Genomic DNA, 12,592 nt, shown 5'->3' on the forward strand with positions numbered 1-12,592 from the left:
CTCTCTCACCCCTCACTGGTACATCAGGGCCAGTCAACCCTGCCTCTGTCACACTTCACTCGAACACACAGATAGATCCCGGCAAAGATATCGACCCAGGACTAATTCGATGAGAGCCCAATTCCACACTTTGTTTAGTCGCTAAGTCGTGTCCGAGTCTTTTGCAACCGCCATTTCCATGGGACTTCCCAGGCAAGGACACTGGACTTGGTTGCCATCTCCTTCTTCAGGGGAGCTTCCCAACCCAGGGATCAAACCCAAGTCTCCTGCATTGGCAGGTGGGTTCTGGCAGCCACCAGGGAAGCTCAATGCCATACTACTGCTCCCCAAAGCCAAGGAATTGAAACTGCCACTCTCATCTGCTGATCCTAAAACGGAGGCCTGGTGGGGTCGACAATGGAACATGGGGCAGCACAGTGGCCAGCCCCAGCTCACCAGCACCGAGCAGCCCACAGCACCAGCCGCCATCAAAAAGCAGAGCAGGTGAGCAAGTCAGAGCAAGAGAAGACGGACCCCCAGGGGAGGATCATGCCTGGCCACGCTGCTCATGGTAGCAACTGTCATCGTCACCTACAGTGGTGTGGTTCCCACGCTGAGACTGATGCTGGTGTGGCATGCAAACACACACTCAAGGTAGGAAAAAGTCTATGACTGGGACTTCCCTGGTGGTCCAGTGGTTAGACTCTGTGCTCCCAACGCAGGGGGCGCAGGTTCAATCCGTGGTCTAAGATCCCACATGCCACACGGTGAGGCCAAAGGAAAAAAAAAAAAAAACATATATAAAGAAAGTCGGATTCCCCTGACGGTCCAGTGGTTAAGAATCCGCCTGCCAATGCAGGGGACACGGGTTTGATCCCTGATTTGGGAAGATTCCATATGCCACATGACCCCAACTACTGAGCCCATGACCCCTAGAGCTTGTGCTCTGCAACTAGAGAAGCTGCCGCAATGAGAAGCCTGCGCACAGCAACTACAGAGTAGCCCCCACTGGCTGCAACTAGAGAAAGCCTGCATGCAGCAATGAAGACCCAGCGTAGCTGAAAATAAAAAAATATTTAAAAAGCCTATAACTCACATAATTGAGGTCTTAGGGGGTAGGTAGGGCTGGCCTTTCAAGCAGCGCTGAAATGGCTTCAGCAGGCAAGGAATGGGGGCCTGGCCTGGGTTTTGATTGTGGCTAGGGGGTGTTAGAGAAAAAACCATTCAATGACAGAAACAGGATAAAGTGGATTTTATCCAGAACCGTTGGGACAGGTATGGACACCGCTGGGCTGAGATTTCACAGCAGGTGAGAAATGAGACTGCGCTCAGCTCTGAACACAGCATGTCGAAGTGGGGAATCATGGCCAGAGAGCAAGGTTTGGGGTCAGTGGATAGAAACTTACTTGAAGGAAAAACAGGGATTAGTGGCTCTGGATACACTGACCTCACAGGATTCTTACTGAAGTCAGGTCAGGGTGAGTACACATCACCTGAGAGGCGGTGGCGGGGCATAGGAACCCAATTGGACACAGAAAATGATCAGATATGAGGAACTGGGGAGCTCTGGGTTAACTGACTTATTAGTGGGGTTTCTGGGCTTGCTAAGGAACTACTTATTAGCTAAAACTGGATTTCGCAAGGAACTACAGATAGGCCCAGGCTAAGGTTCAGGGTCAGAATATTCTTTGGTCAAGCAAATAATCTTGGGGTGGGGCCAGAACAAGGGTTCTGCATACAGACAGGGGCTTGTATGGCTGGAGCGTGAAGCTAATGCCAGAGGACTACAGACTTTGTCATCAGCTTGTCCAGGGGTGGACACAGCAGGAAGAGAGAGCGGTAAGGTGTAAGCTGTCAGCAAACCTCAAAGAAATGTGGAGTCTGCAGAGACACAGAGAACAGACCTGTGTTTGCCAAGAGCGAGTGGGTGTGGGGGAGAGAGGGATTGGGAGTCTGGGATTAGCAGATGCAAACTATTATACATAGCAGTGGTCCCCAATCTTTTTGGCACCAGAGACTGATTTTGTGGGAGACAACTTTTCCATGCACTGGGGTGGTGAGGGGATGGTTTTGGGATGACTCAAGCCCATTACATTTATGGTACACTTTTCTATTATTACTACATCAGCTTCACCTCAGGTCATCAGGCCCAGTAGTTGGGGACCCCTGATATATAGGATGGCTAAACAATAAAGTTCTACTATATTAACACAGGGAAATATATTCAATATCCTGGGATAAACCATAGTGAAAAAGAATATATATATATATATATATATATATATATATATAACCGAGTCACTTCACTATACAACAGAAATTAACAACATTGTAAATCAACTGTATTTCAATAAATTTTTAAAAATATGGAGTCTGACCACTCATTACAAGGACAAACATGGGTATGGAAAATATGCATTCACAATGGCTTGCTTTTATGTAAAGAAACACTAACAGGAAGCTCAAGAAATGATCAGAACTGTGTATCTGCAGTGGCTGGAGGAACACAGCTGGAGGGGGCCAGGATAGGTGGGAAGTGACTTTGCTTAAGTTAGGCTTTGTATCTCACAGGTTTATTGAAAATAAACAGAGCCAAATATATATACCATGTTTTACTATTTCATAACCTGCCTTTAATTTTAACATTTGTATCAAACCAGTGAATCCTAAAGGCAATCAACCCTGAATATTCACTGGAAGGGAGTGTTGCTGAAGTTGAACCTCCAATACTTTGGCCACTTGATGCAAAGAGCTGACTCACTGGAAAAGACCCTGATGCTGGGAAAGACTGAGGGCAAAAGGAGAAGAGGATGACAGAGGATGAGATGGTGAGATAGCCTCACTGACTCAATAGACATGAGCAAACTCCAGGAGATGGTGAAGGACAGGGAAGCCTGGTGTGCTACAGTACATGGGGTCAGAAAAAGTCAGACACAACTTAGAGACTAAACAACAACAATACATAGGAAACCACAGCCATTCCTTTAAACACTAATGGCTACAAAAGTATAAACCATACAGAACGAAAATTCCACATCCTTGCTAACTAAAAGGTTAAGGTGCATCCCAGTTTGCACTTTCTCTGTATCTCACATCGAGGAGGGGGGAGAAGTATTTTCAGGAATAAATACACTATAAAGCAACAAGGATTTGGGTTTAGTTCTTTAAACACAGTAGAATTTTCAAAGATTGACATAAGCTTTTATTTAAAATTTATTTTTAAGTGAAAGATAACTGCTTTACTATATTGTATTGGTTTCTGCCGTACATCAACATGAATTAACCCTAGATATATAAATGTCCTCTGCTTCTTTAACCTCTCTCCCTGATGTAAGCTTTGATTAGCTGTCCTCACATCAGTGAAGATAGAAATTCCACTGCTTTAGCTTTTATTTTTCTTTGGCTACACTGCATGGCTTATAGGATCTTAGTTCCCTGAGCAGGGACTGAACTCCCACCAGGGCAGTGAAAGCCTCTAACCACTGGACCACCAGGGAATCCCCTGCTCTAGCCTTTTAAATTTTAATATACTCTAAGCATTAGTCACTCAGCTGAGTCCAACTCTTTGTAACCCCATGGACTGTAGCCCGCCAGGCTCCTCTGTACATGGAGTTCTCCGGGCAAGAATACTGGAGTGGGTTGCCATTTCCTTCTCCAGGGGATCTTCCCAACCCAGGGATTGAACCCAGGTCTCCTGCATTGCAGGCAGACTCTTTATTGACTGAGCCATCAGGGAATCCTGCAATATACTCTAAAGATGTGCACAAACACTGACGTAAAACAAAACGCATACCTGAAAACATAAGCACATTCATCTCACATCTTGAACTTCTCTTCCCTAAAAGGAACAAAGATTCTATTTAGTTCCACAATTGTCTTGCCTTACTGACATCATCTCTCTCAATCAACTCTGATTTTTTAAAGCCCAAGAAACTAAAAAATGTTATTTCCCACGCAGGGAATTAATTACAAAGTGTTAAAGGAAGTTAGAGCCAAAGGACTGCACTGTTTACTGTATAGAAGAATCCAAAGGAAAAAAAAACACACAAACATTGGAATCAGCACAGATAAGCAGCCTGAGTCCTACAGGACAGACGGAGCCACACTCAGAAAATTTAATACATGCCAGGCTCTCCTGGGGGCTTCCCAGGTGGCACTGGTGGTAAAGAACGTGCCTGCCAATGCAGGCGACATTAGAGACTCAGGTTCAATCCCTGGGTCTGGAAGATCCCTTGAAGGAGGACGTGGCAATCCACTCCAGTATTCTTGCCTAGAGCACGGACAGAGGAGCGTGGGGGGCTACAGTCCACAGAGTCACAAAGAGTCAGACACAATTGAAACGACTGAGCAAGCACGCATGCACACAGGTTCTCCTGATTAAGACAGAACTGCTTGACCAGGTCAGTCCCTGGTGAAGGAGGGTAGGAATGGAGCAGCCACAGGAATGAACCCTGGGAGTGCCACATGCCCTACTCTCCCTAGGGAATAAAGGGACCACTCCCTTTCTCAGGAATCTGTTCCCCCAGTGAGAAAACTCAGAAGAATCCAATTTAAGGTACTGACTCAAATGAACTCCCAAATTTGTGACCCCTAACCCAGGACATGGGGCTTCCCAGGTGGTTCAGTGGTAAAGAATCTGCCTGCTAATGCAGGAGATGTAGGAGACTCGGGTTCGATCCCTGGGTTGGGAAGGTCGCGTGGAGGACAAAATGGGAACCCACTCCAGTATTCTTGCCAGGAGAATCCCATGGACAGAGGAGCCTGGTGGACTACAGTCCATGGGGTTGCAAAGAGTCAGACACAACTGAGTTACTGAGCATGCATGCAGGAACCCAACCCAGGACTCAGAACTCCTGACTGTCACAAACTTTCTCAGTGTAGACAAATTACATTCTGAGCACAGCTACACTGTGAATGCAAAACTCCAACCTATGACTCGAAACAGTCTGGGGGGGACCATGTTAACAACTTCAAAAGGGAGTCACCACACCCTCTCTCCCCACAAACCCCTTGTGCCATGTGCACTTGTATCCCCAGCTTTCCAGGCCTCTGTTGTTTCTCTCAGCTTAAGGGCTCCTTCCATTGTGGGTGTGAGCTGTGATTCCAGCAAAATCACACAAACCTGGTGTTTATGTAGAAAGGAGGGAAGAAAATTATATTCTTCTAGGTCAACAAGAAACCCATAAGTATCTATTACTCTCGGAAAATGTGAATTATTATTTCCATGGCAAGAAATTGTTTTACAAACAAGTAATTGGGGAAAGGATAAATTAGGAGTTTGGGATTAAAGTATACACACTTCTATATAGATAATCAACAAGGGCCTACTGTAGAACATAGGGAACTACACTCAATTTTGATAACCCATGATGGAAAAGGATCTAAAAAAGAATATATATACATGCGTATATACATATATGCATGTATATACATGACTGAACCACTTTGCTGTATACCTGAAACACACTGTAAAATCAACTATATTTCAATAATCTTGTTTAATTTCTCTAGAACATTTCATTTTACCTTTACCTATTTTTATTAATTTTTATTGGAGTATAATTGCTTTGCAATATTGGGTTAGTTTCTACCGTACAGCAAGGTGAATCAGTTACACAAATACACATATCCTCTCTTTTTTAGATTTCCTTCCCATTTAGGGTACCATGGAGTACTGAGGAGAGTTCCCTATGCCATACAGTAGACTCTCATCAGTTATTTCATACATAGTAGTGTAAAGATGTCAATCCCAATCCCCCAATTCATCCCTCGACTCATTTCAATAAAAAATTGTACTTGAACACCTCGAGCCTAAGCCCTGGAATTGCATTTGAACCCCCTCAAAAAAACCCCAAAGCTGATACAAAAAAACCCCAAAACAAAAACAGACCTCAGAAAATTACTACACCTGTTCCCTGGAGGAAGAAAAAGAGAAACAAGAATTTTTAATACAATGTAACAGAAAAACATTTTCTTTTTTCTGAAGTTCACCTATTCCTTGCCTCTCTGGAAATATTTTATACTATCTTTCAGTCTCCACTGGTTACATAAATTTTAATTTTTGGAATAAGTGAGGCTCACATAAATGAATAAATCTTTCCAGGGTGACAGACCAGGGGAGGGGTAGTGCTGACAGGTAAGAATACCCAGGAACATTTCCAAAGGGGAACATCCACCGAAAAGACTTCCCATAGGACGTTTGCACCCAGGAGAGATCCTGGGAGGAAAAGCACAAGGATTTCATACAACGTGGTTCCAGGTGTTTATCCTCAGCTTTCCTCTCATGGAAAATATACACAGCAAATATAAATGTTTAAAAGAGAGCCACCTGCAACTCTGCAGAGAAAGAATAGACAATTAAAATATGATGTCTGTTTGAAATACACCACGAAAGACTAATAGTTGATAAAGATGCTGTGAACTGAAGAGAGAGAGTTGGCTTTAGGAATGTGAGAGGGATCTTGGAAATTTAGGGATTTACTGCCAGTCGTAGGAAGAGTTAATCTGGGGAGACAGAGTTCAGGATTTGAAACCCTGCTCTCCAAACTTGGAAAACTCAGGAGAAAACGGGTCCCCTTTGGGTAGAAAGAAGGGACTGGAGAATCCTATAGACCAAAACTCCTCCCACGCACGAGCCACGGAGGACAAATCACGATGGTCCCCTGATGACCCTCCCCGGGGTCACCACACATTCTGGAGGAGACGTGGGGCTGTGCGGGCAAAGCTGCCCATAGAGGCTCCGGGCTTGAAGTTACAGCCTGCAGGGATCGGACGGGAAGCCCGAGGTCCCGGCTGCCGGCCCCACCCCTACGCTGGGAGCCAGAGTGGACGGAGGTTGAGAGGCGCCCCCAGGTGGCCTCGAGCGAACAAACCCCGGAGTGGACCGTACGGGGAGGCGGTCCCGCCGAGGCCGACTGTCTCTCATCATCCCTATCCCGCCTCTCTGTACCGACACACGTCGCCCAGCATACTCACCACTTCACGCCTTCTGGGGTTCTCCGGCGTCATTCCTTAAACTCACGCGGCCTCTGCAGCTCACAGCGGTAATGAAGCTGCAGCGAACTAACCTGAGCTACTTCAACGCTGGTGAGACTCCACGCAGAGCCTGCCAGGAGCGACCACTCGGTCTGCCGGACGTGGCCCCACCCACCTCCCCCTGCTGCGCTCCTGATTGGACAGCTCTCAAGCAACGCCCCCTTTTTCCTGAGTAATAATTGGTCCGGAGGCCACGTGGCTGAGCAGAATCAGCTTCTGCAGGTGGGTGGAAACCTACCCTCCTCCAGGGACTTTTGTTTTTAAACCACTCTTGTTACTTGTCCTAGAGGGACAGTGGCAACTTCCTCAGATACTTCAGAACGTGGGGACACAGGTGTGCACAAGGAATTCCAGAGTCGGATTCCAGAAGAACCGACGTTCTTGTCCAAAGCAAGAGAAAGCCAACTGGAAAAAGAGGATCTGAGGTCCTCCATCGGTAAAATAGTTCGCAAAGACTGTGAAGCCACCGATGATACACTCGATTTCAAACACACTGAAAAATATCCTCACCATGTGTAATAAACCTTCTGGCCCCATTTTTTTTTTTTTTGGCCCCATTTTTATCTTCGTTGACAGCGTCGAGGCGTACACCCATCCCCTTTCCCCCTCCATACATGTGGTATTTTAGCTAAAGAATCCCATAGCCTCCCAAGCACATGTCTGGTGGGAAGTCTGAACCCTGCAGCCCTGGCCTGGGAAAATGGATTCTTCTCTCATCAACCAGAAGTTGTGCGATGTGTTCAATAATACTCTTAAGTATACATGTTATGTGAGAAGGAAATTTTAGTTTCGTAGTATGTGCCTAGAGATTTTGAAATGTAAACGGCTATGATATCCCAAAGGCAATTCAGTTACTATTGTCACCAATATAACAAGAAACAATAAAGTTTTGGAAAGGTACCATACACTTGAAAACTTTTGCTATTCTTAATATACTGGTTCAAAACTTCTAATATATAATGAATTATGAATTTATATAATGAATTTATCTAAATAGTTTTATGAGGTAAAATAAGACATACATTTCCTGCAAGACCCTGATGCTGGGAAAGATTGAGAGCAAAAGGATAAGAGGGTGACAGAGGATGAGATGGTTGGATGGCATCACCGACTCAAAGGATGTGAGTTTGAGCAAACTTTGGGACATAGTGAAGGACAGGGGAGCCAGGCATGCTGCAACCCATGGGGTCACAAAGAATCAGACACCACTGAGGGACTAAATAACAAAAACCACTAAAGGGAGGTTGCCTACAAATATATACATAAGTGCCCATCTTTGGGAACCCTGCCTTCACCTGTAAGGAGCATTAAACTAAAATACCTTTGTTTAGCTACAGAAAACATCCTGATCAGGACAAGTTAATCACTAAAGGGATGTTGCCTATAAAGCTTAAATTATACATAATGGCTCATCTCTAGGAACCCTGGGCTGTGTAATGAGCGTTAAGCTAAAACATCTATTTAGCTTACAGAAAACATCTTGATCAGGGTCACCTGTGAATGGCTGCAGGAAGGAAGGAATTAACACATCCCCTTGAGAGCCTAATGAGAACCAGGAAATGTTTGACTTCAACACTTTTAGTATAAGAGCAGGTTGAATTCTAAGTGAGAGAAGACAGTTCTTTGGGACACTAATCCGCCATCTTCTCAGTCATCTGGCTTTCTGAATAAAGTTGCTATTCCTTGCTCCAACAACTTGTCTCTTGATTTCTTGGCCTGTCATGCAGCGAGCAGTGTAAGCTTGGATTTGACAATGACTTTTCTCTGCTTCTTGGGAGCACTTTCAGCATCACTAGTGACCCTTCCTGTGGATCTTGTGGTGTTAACCAAGGTTTATAGTATTGCACTGAGCATGATGAAAAAGACTCAAGAACCACCAGAGAACACTTCATACTGCCATATGAAATTTACTGGAGAGACACAAACTGCTCAAGTGATGATTAGCATCACATGGTATTTTATGGATACTTGCACCTCTTGAGCTCACCACAGGAACAACAGGAAGTGGCTACAAAGTTATTACAGTAAGACTTCCCTGGCGGTCCAGTGGTTAAGTGTCTGCCTGCCAATGCGGGAGTCACTATTCCATCCTTGGTCCCACAACTAATGAAACCTGTGCTCTAGAGCCTGTGTTCTGCAATAAGAGAAGCTACAACAAAGAGAAACCTGTGCACTGCAACTAGAGAGTAGCCTCCACTCACCACAACTACAGAAAGTTGGCAGGCACCAACGAAGACCCAGCACAGCCAAAAAAGAACTTATTACAATTCTAAAGTATATACTATAGTTATTTTTATGCAGTTATGATTGATACTATATGTTTACACTTCTCTCAACTGTGAATGGTGCCATGTATGGTCCACATGTATATGAGATTTGATAAGTTTTAACTTTTTATAATAAATATATGTATATTTCATGGTAGCAAATGACAAAATAACTAGTATCTACATTTAATACATTCACAACATAACTAGCTTTTCCTTAATTTTTTCAGTATTTTTGGGCTACAAGGTTTATCTGCAAGTTTTTTTCAAATTGTTGTAAATCTCCAAAGTTTTTTCCAGTATATTCTTTGGAAAAAATCTGCATACAAGTGGACATGTGTAGTTCAAACCCATGTTGTTTGAGGGTGAATTATACTTTATATAAGTCTACTGAGATGATCATGCCATTTTTGCTTTCTACTGTATTAATACATTTTATTGCATAAGTTGAACTTGAGGTGTAAACCTATCCTAGCATCCCTGAAGTGCTTCTTAGCTGGCTCAATGGTAGAGAATCTCCCTGCCAACGCAGGAGACACAGGAGACGCAGGTTTGAACCCTGGGTAGGGAAAGTCCCCTGGAGGAGCACAGAGCAACCCACTCCAGTATTCTTGCCTGAAGAATTTCGTGGACAGAGGAGGCTGGTGGGCAGTAGCATCCCTGAAGTAAATCCAACTTAATCATGTTGTGGTTAAAGATGCTGAACTGTATTTTTTAGTATTGTCGATTTTTGGATGGTATCCATTTTCACATGGAAAACTGGTTTCTTGATTTTTTGGCAACATTTTTGTCTGGTTTTAGAATCAGAGTAATACTGGTCCTATAAAATGAATCTCAAGTGTTGTGTTGATTCTACTTGGGGGGAGGGTTTCTGAAAACTCGTTAAAACTTTGAATGTTTTGGGGAATTCTATGGTAAAGCCATTTAGGTCTGGGTTTTCTTTTTGAGTAGTTTTTTTGTTAGTAATTCAACCAGGTCACTTGTTACACTTACAATCAGAAAATCCCTTTTTTTCCTTATTTTCTGTAAAATGTATTATTTTTCAGAGGTTTGTCCATCTCATCTAAGTTATCTAATTTGTTGTGATACTGTTGTTCATTGAATTCCTTTATAATGTTTTTGTTTTACTGGCTGCAATGCAAGACATTTGAGATCTTTGTTCCCTGACCGGGGATCAAGCCCCGACCCCTGCGGTGGAAGTACAGAGTCCTAACCACTGGAATTCCCCTAAATTTCTTTATAATCCTTTTTATTGCTGTAAGGTTGGTGAAAGTCTGTGTCTGATTTTAGGAATTTGAGTCTTCTCACTGTCAGTCTAGCTAAAGGTTTGTCAATTTTTTTTCAAACATCCCACTTTTTATTTTCTTGATTTTCTGCATGCTGTTTCTATTCTCTATTTTCTGCTCTATCTTTTTTTATTTCCTTCATCTCCTTGGGAATGGTGGTGTTGGTTGCCCATCCTTTCAAGTGTGATAAGGTACAAGGTAAGATTATTGATTTGAGATCTTTTAGCACTTCTCTATGGATTTCTTTGACACAAGGGGCAGTGTTCTGTAATCACATTAGATGTACTTATAGTGTTTCACACGTCTTTTATTTTCATGTCGATATTTTGCCTACTTGTGAACATAATATTGAAGTGAGATGCTGGAGTTTCCAATTACTGTTACTTGTTTTTCCCTTCATCTCTCTTTTGCTTCATTTATTTTGGCAAAGTTTCAATAACTTATGAGAGAACACAGACCTAGCAAGACAGAAAGACAAGACACTGTTCCAGTAAAGAGACCATACTCTTGATGCTAATGTTTCAACATCCCTCAGCTTCCCTGGTGGCTCAGATGGTAAAGAATCCGCCTGCAGTGTGGGAGACCTGGTTTTGATCCCTGGGTTGGGAAGATTCCCTGGAGGAGGGCATGCAACATACTCCAGTATTCTTGCCTGGAGAATCCCCATGGACAGAGGAACCTGGCAGGCTACAGTCCATGGGGTCGCCAAGAGTTGGACACGACTGAGCGACTAAGCACACACACACACATATTGCTGTGCACTTTGGAGCCCAGGTGCCCCATTAGCAGAGGTAATAAGGCACTGTAGGGCTTGGGTACAGCAGCATGAGACAAGTTCTTGCAGCCCCGATGATATTTTTGTGGGAAAAGAGACATGGTTAGGAAATGAAGGCTTTGATGGAACGTAAAATAATGTGAGATAATAGGGAAACTGGGGTGTATATATATCTTTTCACTGAGGGTAGGCGCCTCAGCGAATGGTGATGTCATTATTGATCACAGAGTTTCTACGATGTAATACATCTTTAATACTTTTTCAGGAACTCCTTGGCTGTGTAAGTAAATGTTTAGCCACCAAGTCATGTCCAACTCTTGCAACCCCATGGACTGTAGGCCACCAGGCCCCTCTGTCCAAGGGATTTTTCAGGCAAGAATACTGGAGTGGATTGCATCTCCTTCCCCAGGGGACCATCCTGACCCAGGGATCGAATCTGCATCTCCTAATTGGCAGACAGATTCTTTACCACTGGGCCACCTGGGAAGCTGTGTCAGTAAACAGGTTGCATCAATATAGAAATTCTGCATTCTTGTAATTAACAGTAAAGATTCCCTGTAAAGAGAAAGATACAGACATGGTTCCTCTTCATTTTTGCAATTGTTAAACATTTTGTATACAGAATGTGTGCTCGTGAGTTTGGACATTGTTGGACACTGGCTCTCGGAACTTCCTAGTGATTTGGGCCATGTTGTTTGTGGTGGTTTTATTTTTAACCACCTCATTTGAGGGGATTTTAATTTACCTTTAACTTTTAAGAATTGTTACAGTATTTGGTGCTTTCATGTTGCTGCTTAACACACCAGTTAACAATGTTTACCTTATTAAAGCATGGAGTTCCTCTTATTTAGGGAAATACATTCATCTGCACTGTTCAAACCCATCCTGAGTTTATTCTATGAATAGAGTGATGACTACTCAAGTCTGTTGTGATTTCCCAGTGGAAACATGAAAAAAAAAGTGAAAAAAAATAGTGGATGTTTAGAGGCAATCATACAAGGAATAATTGAGGTGAGCTGTAGAGAGAGGGTATTACTTTGGGTAATATCCTAATTTAGTATAAAAGGAGAAATGAGAACTTTTGTGTCTTTTTGTTGCAGGAGTGGTTGGAAGTCTTGTGCATCAGTGATTCATTGGCCTGTTTTACTATTCGAGGTTTCATTTCCATATGCTTAGACTTCCAGCATCTGTTGTGTAAGAGTAGGAGACAAAAGTAATAGCTCTGAGTTTTTATGAACTTTTATAAATAC

This window comes from Dama dama, chromosome 9 (assembly GCF_033118175.1).
Source record: "Dama dama isolate Ldn47 chromosome 9, ASM3311817v1, whole genome shotgun sequence".
NCBI lineage: Eukaryota > Metazoa > Chordata > Mammalia > Artiodactyla > Cervidae > Dama > Dama dama.